General features: G+C 37.4%; 1 pseudogene; it reads left to right on the forward strand.

The window, feature by feature from the left end:
• The first annotated feature begins 834 nt into the window (after window positions 1–834).
• Window positions 835–8,103, forward strand: LOC147502088 (uncharacterized; annotated as a pseudogene).
• The last annotated feature ends 1,928 nt before the right edge of the window (window positions 8,104–10,031 follow it).

Consider the following 10,031-nt stretch of genomic DNA (forward strand, 5'->3'; position numbering starts at 1 on the left):
CTTTCGACGATGCTCTTCTTTGCAAGTTATTCCCATCCACACTCATTGGAATTGAGTTGATGAGATGGTTTAACATGCTTCCAGAAAAATCCATCCACAATTTTACTGATCTTGCTTACAAGTTTGCCGATCATTTTTGTCACAACTAGAAAGAACCGAAAAATATTAATTCTCTATTCATTATTAAACAACAAAAAATAAAAAGCTCAGTAAGTTTGTTTGAGATTTGGAAAGTGGTTGTTGAAATTCCGGATGCATCTGATATTCTTGTCATTTATGCTTTCAAGGAAGGCATTAATTATGATAGGGACGACATTTGCAACTCTATAGTAAAAGACGTCCTAACAACTCGTTATGAATTTTTTGCTCGAACTCAACAATTTATTCGAGTTGAAGATGATACATCGCACGAAGTTCATAGAGATAGGGATCGAATAAGCAAGCCCAGAAGCGAGTAAAAACGGAAGTATCAACAAACAACCGATCAAAAGTCCAAGAGTAATGGTAGGCCACAACAATGGAGCGACAAAGAACAAAAAACTTCCCGAGTTAAAGCTTACCACCCTCAATGAGAAGTATGCTATTATCTATGAGAAGATTAAGGGAAAAAATATCTTATCTCCACCTTTTCCTCTCTCCGAAGATACCAAGGCCACACGTGACAAATCACTGTGGTGCAAGCTTTAGTCATGACCTCACACAATGTAATCAAAGTCGGTCATGCTAGAGTTGATTCATTCAATGTCTAACACCCAGCGCAAGAATTTCAATCACTCCAAGATCACTGATCTCAGCCACCACTATGTTTATAGTGGATATGATTTTCTCTACGGTATGGGTATTGAGACATATGAGGAAGGACCTCTCTGTTGGACTGACAATGATCTGATAGGAGTGCACCATCTTCATTATGATGCTATTGTAATACAAGCATTTGTTGGAATTCATCGTGTGCAGAAAATCATGACCGATACAGATAGTTCAGCAAGTGTGATCCACAAGTGTTATTACAAAGGACTCAATCTCCCCGAGAAAATGATAGTTCGATCCAAATCCTATCATTGGCCCGATGGAAAACAACAAAATCAATTGGTAGATGCTCTCTTCCGGTGACATTAATGAACAAGGAAGTTACAATTGATTTTCTTCTCTGGATTGTAACTCCTCCTACAATGTCATGCGGGAAGAGATTGGATTCATTCTTTCGAGTCATTTGTTTCTACTTTCCATCAGGCTATCAAGTTCTGGAGTGATGGTAGGGTATGCAAAGTTCGAAGTGATTAGATAGCAGCTTTGAAGTGCCATTAGTTTGTGCTCGAAGATTATAAAGATTCGGAAATCAAGGGCAACACCATCCTAAATGTCGATGGGGTAAAATAGCAATTACAGAATTCCATTGGCCGGGTAAACACTATGGAGCAGCATTTAGGTGGCCCCCGACCATCGACATGCTCCTTGAAGTACAGATCGGCAACAAGGAAGAAGAAACCACTTTTATTTATGCGGAAATTTCCAAGAAGGAACAAGATGAACTCATTGAGTTTTTAAAGAAAAATTGCACAGTGTTTGCGTGGACGGTCGAACAAATGCCTAGGGCTAATCCTTCACTTGCATGTCACAGGCTAGATATTGACAAAACACAAAAGCCAGTGTGTCATAAGCCTTGCTGAATGGCTCCCGATCGAAAGCTCAAAGTGAAAGAAGAGATCGACAAACTACTAAGTGTTAATTTTATTAGGCATGTACTATATCCGAAATGGATATCCAATGTAGTAGCAGTCCGTAAGAAAAATGGGAAACTTAGAATCTATGTTGATTTTACTGATGTCAATAAAAAATGTCCTGTTCACCCGTATCCCTTGCCTCGTATTTCTGAAATGGTTGATGCCACTTTAGGGTTTAAGCAAATTTCTTTTATGGATGCCTTAATGGGATTTTATCAAATTGCATTAGCCGAAGATGAACAAGAACTTACAACTTTCATAACATACCAAGGCTTATTTTTCTATAAGGTAATGCCTTTCGGTCTAAAAAATGCACCGGCAACATATCAGAAATTCATAAATACATTATTTTCAGACTTCTTGGACAAGTTTATGGAAGCTTATATTGACGATATGGTCATCAAGTCGCATGAAGAGTCTTCACACCTTCATCACTTGCAAAAATTCTTTGATCGACTGGTGCATATTCGAATGCGTCTAAATCCATCAAAATGCGCGTTTGGGTTAGCATCGGGTAAATTTTTTGGATATCTTATGACCAAACGAGGCATTTAAGCTAATCCTGATCAAATCCGTGCAATTACCGAAATTCCCTCACCAAAAACCAAGAAGCAGATCCAACAACTTACAGGTAGGATAGCCGCTTTGGATAGATTTATCTCAAAATACTCAGATCGGCTCCACCCATTTTTTCAAGCCATTAAGGGATCTCCACAATGGGCAGATGAGTGTGACGTAGCTTTTCAGAAAATGAAATAATACCTAGTACATCCAGTGGCGGAGCCAGGGGGGGCCCAGGGTACGCCCTGGCTCACCCTCAATTTTCGAAAAAAAAAAAAAAAGTAGTTGTACTATTTATATAAACTGAAAACACAGCTAACAAAAGTACAAAAGTACATAAAGTTAACGACTCAGTCGGTCAGTTGTTCAAACAGTATTTAGACTCAAGACTTTAGAGTTTAGACTATTACCGACTACATTGACTCAATAGTATTCATACTTGAATTAGAATTAGACTATGACTCAACAGTATTGAACTTGAACTAAAAACCGACAAAAAAACAAAATAAAAGCACATCACACCCACCGAAACCAAACAAAAAGAAAAACCCAATACCTTACTCAAGTTTGACTCTTTCACTCTTTGCCTAATCAAAAAGTTATACAAAATTACAAAACCCACGCCCCCACTTACCCACTTTTCCACAATTCCACTTTTCTCTCTGTTATTTTAACTAGCTATTCATAATTTGATTAATTTCTAAAGTTTGCTAGGTAAGCCTAATATTATTAAATTTCTTGTCTTATTTTTTATCTTTTCATGTTAAGTTGATTCCTAAATCATATTTTTTAGTTTTTTTGTATTCTTTTTGTGAATTCATTAAACCACATATTTTTATTTAATTTTATTTTGTGAATATCATAATAATATTGGTGATTTATTTTAATTAGTGCAATTTCAATTCAGTTGATTAATGGTTTATTTTAATTATTTAAACAGATATGTTAAAGTATTTGATCAAAGGAAAGTCGTTGCCCGCTCAACCTACCCAACCACCTAATAACACAAATAATGTTGCGGTGTTGAAGTAGGATCCTCCTCAAAGCGAAGTCACCAAGAAATTGAGGATGGTGATGTTGAACAACCCACGTCAAAGCGGGTTCAGCGTGAAAATCGTGAAAAGAACTTGACTTGTCTAGTCTTGGGGAGACCCGCGAGAGGAAAAAGATTTCAGATTATCATCCTAATGATCAAGACTCGGTGAGAAGAACATATTTGCTTAGGGGTCCTTGCCAGCCTAATCATGCTTTTCCTCCAAGAACAAGAGGTAAGAGAATTCGACGCTTTCAGGAAGAGTGGTATGAGGAGTTTAGTTGGTTAGAATATAGTATTCACGAGGATGCGTTTTGTCTATATTGTTATCTCTTTAAACCTAATAAGGGGGCACAAGGAGGTGGAGATGTTTTTTTTTCTCATAGGGGGTTTACTAATTGGGAAAGAAAAACCAAATTAAAAGAGCACGTTGGAGGACCAAATAGTGCTCATAATATTGCTTACAGGGCAGCACAAGCTTTGTTAAATCAAGAGCAGCATATCGAGACATTTCTTCACAGACAATCTGACCAAGTTCGAAGGGATTATCGAATACACCTAACTGCAATAACTGATTGCATTAGGTTTCTTTTGAGACAAGGTTTAGCTTTCCGTGGTCATGATGAATCAGATGAGTCGATCAATAAAGGTAATTTTCTTGAACTTATACGATTTCTGAAAGATCATAACGAAGTCATTAAGAAAGTTCTTGATAATGCTTCTAAAAATCGAAAATTGACCTCGCCTGATATCCAAAGAGATATTGTGTCGGTTGCTGTGGAAACTACAAATGCTATTCTAAAAGATTATGGGAATTCATTGTTTGCTATTTTAGTTGATGAAGCACGTGATATATCAATTAAGGAGCAAATGGCAGTTGTTTTGCGTTATGTCGACAAGAAAGGTTGCGTGATTGAGAGATTTTTTGGAGTTGTGCATGTTAAGGAAACTAGTGCAGTAACACTTAAAAAGGCAATCGATGAGTTGTTCTCCAAGCATGGGTTGAGCATATCTAGACTAGCGTGGACAAGGGTATGATGGGGCTAGCAATATGCAAGGTGATTTGAATGGCCTAAAAGCACTTGTAATGAAGGAGAATGAATCTGCATTTTATATTCATTGTTTTGCCCATCAGCTTCAGTTAGCCCTTGTAGCAGTTGCAAAGAACCATGAGTCAATCGCTAACCTTTTTAGTATTCTCTCTAATGTGGTAAATACTGTTGGAGCATCATGTAAGCGACGGGATATGTTGCGAGATGCAATGAAGGCTAAAGTTGTTGCAGCGTTACAAAGCGGAGAAATTTCAAGTGGCAAAGGGTTGAATCAAGAGACTAGTCTTAAACGATCTGGTGACACTAGATGGGGCTCACACTATTATACACTTCTTGGCATGATAACCACTTATGGTTCAGTAGTTGATGTGCTTGATAATGTAGCGGAAAATGGTTCAAGCTCAGAACAAAGAGGTGAGGCTTATGGATTATTGGATTCAGTGCAGTCTTTTGAATTTATCTTCAATTTGCATTTGATGAAAGCGATACTAGGAATTAGCAATGATTTGTCAAAGGCTTTGCAGCGTGAGGACCAAGACATTGTCAATGCCATGGCTCTTGTTAAAATAACAAAGGTAAACTTTTAGGCGATGAGAGATGATGGGTGGGATAGTCTCATTTGAAGTTTCTTCACTATGTGCCAAACATGATGTGGTTGTTCCAAATATGGAAGAGAGGTATATGGCTCGAGGGAGGTCTCGACGAAAAGCGAAGGAAACACCAATTTACATTACTTTTCGTGTTGGATTATTCTATCCTTTGTATTGATTTGCAAATTCAAGAGTTAAATGACCGGTTTAATGAAGCAAAACACAGAATTACTTCTTTGTATGGCATGTCTTGATCCTAGTGAATCGTTTGTTGCTTTCGATAAGCAAAAGTTGATCCGTTTTGCTCGACTTTATCCCGATGATTTTTCAGAGATAGATCAGATGGAATTAGCGGATCAGCTTGAGAATTATATCATTGATGTACGTTCCGATACTAAGTTTGGTGAAATAAATGGAATTAGCGGCCTAGCCAAAAAAATGGTTGAGACGAAGAAAGACATTGTGTACCCACTTGTTTATTTGTTGATTAAGTTGGCGTTGATTTTACCTGTTGCTACTGCCACTGTGAAGAGAGCATTTTATGCTATGAATATCATAAAGAATCGTCTGCGCAATCGGATGGCGGATGAATGGTTGAATGATTGTTTAATAACATACATTGAAAAAGAAGTTTTTGATAGCATTGATACCGAGTTGATCTTACAACGCTTCCAGAAGATGAAAAAGAACGACGAAAAAGAAGGCCGCCGAGGACAACTATGAACAAGTATTTGTTTAGATTTGATTTTTTTTTCTAATACATTAATATATATAATATATATATTTTTATTTTTATTTTTTTGTATGTTTAGTTTTTGTCTGGCTGGCTCACCCTCACTTACTTTCCTGGCTCCGCCACTGAGTACATCTGCCAATTCTTGCTAGTCCGACCAGTGGACAAACAATTGACATCTATTTGGCAGCATCAGAAATAGCTGTGAGTACTGTCTTATTCATTGATGATGAAAATGAACAACCAATTTTCTTCATAAGTAAGACCCTTATAGCTCCAGAAGCAAGGTATTCAAAGATTGAGAAAATAGCTCTCTCACTTGTCCATAGTGCACGAAGATTGAATCTTTATTTCCAAGGACCTATCATCAATGTCTACATTGAATACCCCTTGAGAAAAGTTTTTCGAAATGCTGATTCGAGCCGTTTAGCAGAATGGGAAACATATTTGAGTTCCTACGAAATTATCGTAAAAGCCCGATCATCACGAGAAAGGCCCGCTTAATGGCATCACTTATGGCCGATTTTCCGTCGATGACATACCGACCATGGAAAGAGAATTTTGAGGAACCTCCTCTTAATCCACAACAAGGATCGGCCGATCCTTTCACAAAGTGCCGCTTCTTTATGGATTCTACACACGGCCGGTTCCAAGAACAAATCAGGTTAGGGCCTTGGTTGTGTTTTGATCGACGATGGCGAGAAAATTGAAAAATCTATTAAGCATACCGGTTTTGCATATCAAACAATGAAGCTGAATATGAAGTGGTTCTTTATGTAATGCACGAACAACACTTGACTGGGGGTGACAAAGATCGAGTTATTCAGCGACTCAAAGCTTTGTTGCGAATCAATTTGGCGAGATATTTTGTTGCTTTCGAAATGATAGGATGGTGCATATGTCCAAAAATACATGAGCTATCCATTCAATTCAAATCCATTGCTATTCACCGGTAGCTCGCAATGATGATAATCGTCACACCGATGCCTTAACCTATCTACGCATGATTGATGTTAACAATGAAAAAAAATCTATATTGATTTCCAACATTTTCCAAGCATAAGCTGTTATAGAAGAACATGTTCAAAACTTATATATTGCTCATCTATGCTATTTCGCACTGACATCGAATTTCAAATTCGAGCAAGTAAATGCTATAACAACAAGGAAAAGAGAGAAGAGCTAGCTCAATCGGTTGGCACAAGTTGAGAATCTCACTCCGAGCTGACTCAAGAAGATTTAGCCAACCATCAAGATTTGGCTGATCATAGTGTTGAGAGTGATTCTCCACTTGCCGACCAAAGCAATGTTGATATGGAAGATAAATCTCACGAAGCAGATAATTCTCCAGAAGTACCACATTTGGATCTCCAATCTATCGGCGATGATTCTTCACTAGATGATTGGAGACCTACTTATTTAGAATTTCTACAACATGGAACTCTACCTAAGGATTCGTCACTTTCCTACAAAATTAAAAGAGATGCATGGAAATTTGTCATAATTCCAAATTTTAAAGGCAAGCTCCTACTTTATAGGAAGGCAAACAATTTCAGTCATCTTCTCAGATGTCTTTCCAAAGATCAAGGTCATCTAGTTCTCGAAGAGATACACTCCGGACTTTGTGGAAACCATTCTGGGGGACGTAGTCTTGCACATATATAAATCTATGACTCAAGGATACTAGTGGCCTAGCATGCAAAGACACTCAGCGGAATTTGCCAAAAAATGCATACCATGTAAAAAACATGCAAATATAGGCAAACTTCCGGTAACGAAACTCCACCCAATTCTAAGCCTTTGGCCTTTTGCTAAATGGGCCTTTGGTATTTTGCTAAAGGCTCTTGAAAGTGTACGATTCTTATTGGTTGCGACTGATTATTTCACTAAATGGGTAGAAGCTCAACCGTTTGTCAACATCTCAGCAACAGATGTACGGCGTTTCTTATGGAAAGACATTGTTTGTCACTTTGGAATTCTATCTAACATCGTCTCTGATAATGGTAAACAATTTGATGCGGAATAAATTCATAAATTTTGCGCCTCACTAAAAATTCAGTATAATTTCTCTACACCATATTATCCACAAGCAAATGGACAAGTAGAAGCAACCAATAAGACGATTCTCTCGACTTTGAAGAAGAAGCTTCGTGAAGCAAAAGGAAATTGGGTTAAAGTGTTGCCAGCAGTGCTTTGGGTTTATCGCACCACTCCAAAGTATTCTACCAATCTTTCCCCTTTCAACCTAGCTTATGGAATGGATGCTGTCCTCCCGATAGAATTAATTGCACCGACTACAAGGACAAAAGCAGTACAAATAACTGGAAACAATGATGCTGCTCTAACTTTGGTAACAGATTCAATTGATAAAACTCGAGAAGAAGCTTTACAATGTCTAATCAAATATTAGGCAGACATGAAATGCAAATGTGATAGAAAGCTTTGCCTCAAGAGTTTTGAACCAGAAGATTGGGTACTTAGCCGCAAACAGAAGCTCATTGAATCTGGGAAGCTATCAAAGAATTGGGAAGGACCGTTCATTATTATTAGACCAGCATCTAAAGGGTCTTATTTCCTTCATCGAATCACCGGAGAAAAATTTGCCAAGCCATGAAATGCTTTTCATTTAAAGAAGTTTTATTGTTGATGTCTTTCTCTTATTTAATGTTTGTTTTTCATTCATTTAATCATTTTATAATTCAATAAAATTCAATCCATCTTTCAATTCGTTTTAACTAGGGATCAAATATCTCAAATTTTATTATCATTACACTATGGGGGTAACGTCACCCCAATTTTCAATATATAATCTCATTACGTTATAGGAGCGGCGACACCCTAAATCTCATTACGTTATCATTACACTGGGGCGGCGACACCCCTCACATTTTTTTACATTATCATTACACTATGGGGGCGGCAACACCCTAAATCTCGTTACGTTATCATTACATCGGGCGACACCTAAATCTCGTTACATTATCATTACATTTGGGGAGGTGACACCCCAAATTTTCTTACGTTATCATTACACATAAAGCGCCAAACCACCTAAAAAATTATTAGATCTTCTTGTTAGCTCAGAATGTTCTCATTTTTTCGTTGGAAAAATTGATATTTCTGAAAACTTCTTTTGAACCACCTTTAATAGATCGGCTACAAAAAATTTACATGCCTTAGCAAATGAATCTTTTTATGAGTCTTCCCATGTCTTGCCTTCGAGTTGATCCGATCCTTTTAGAAGAGCTGATGATCCCTTTTATCTTTTAATAATTCGTTAATCAAACCCACGCGATTTATTTTTAATAACAAGGGCCAACCTACCCTTGTTACTACTAAGCAGATCCTAGTTCGTGATCCTAGATAGCTCTTAACTATATCAATCAATATTTACTTTTTTAACTTAAAACAGCCCACCAATACACTCCAAACCCGATTAATTTTTTGAATTCACCAAACCGCTCCCAACCCGAGTGAAGTTACCTATCTAAATTAAATCTAATCATTCCCAACAGATTTTGATAACCCAAATTGAAAATTGGAAAGAGTTTCTAATTGTTCTAAACATCTTATATTGTTACCCGATCTATTTGATTGGTAGCTCTATTTCTCTCTTGACCCAAAACAAGCAATTGTGTATATTGGTACCCGACCTTTTCTTTTTTGGGTAGTACCCTTGATGTTGTTTGCCGATCTAATTGTCTTTCTTTGCCGATCCTGTTCTTTCCTTTGCCATCCCAACATTCTAATTAATTAAAACCATAAAAATTGGTTTGCCGATCCTTTCTGTCAGGATTAGGAAGGCCCGTATCTAATACACCTAACTAAAACTAAAAGGCCAATACCCAACTTTGATTTTTAGCCCACTCCTTTACATTTCAGCCACTCTAAAAATCACATGGGCCATCTTTGTTGATCTTTTAAGTTTTAACTTAGCCTCCAATTCCTAACTACCGACCCTACGAAACTGCAATTGCATATATTTCAACATTATTTGAATCTAACCATTGCCTTTAAAATAAGGTATTCATTTTGACCGACCCTATATTCTAACCATTGGTTTGCCGATCCTTTGCTTAACAAGAAAAACAAAAGAGAATCCCATCTTTAAATTTAGGATAATTGCTTGAATCGGCCATAATAAATACACATTGTTCTCCAACCGGCCATGCCATTCAATTTTGACCAATTCAATGGGTTTTTGACACTTTTGCCCTTTCGTACCACACTCTCTCTCCTCCTGCCACACTTTCTCTCCTCTGCAACATACTCTCTCTCTTCTTGTACTTCTGATGTTGACATGCACAATCATATCTATCCGTTAGATTTTCTTAGCGA

Source organism: Coptis chinensis, chromosome 4 (genome assembly GCF_015680905.1).
Source record: "Coptis chinensis isolate HL-2020 chromosome 4, ASM1568090v1, whole genome shotgun sequence".
NCBI lineage: Eukaryota > Viridiplantae > Streptophyta > Magnoliopsida > Ranunculales > Ranunculaceae > Coptis > Coptis chinensis.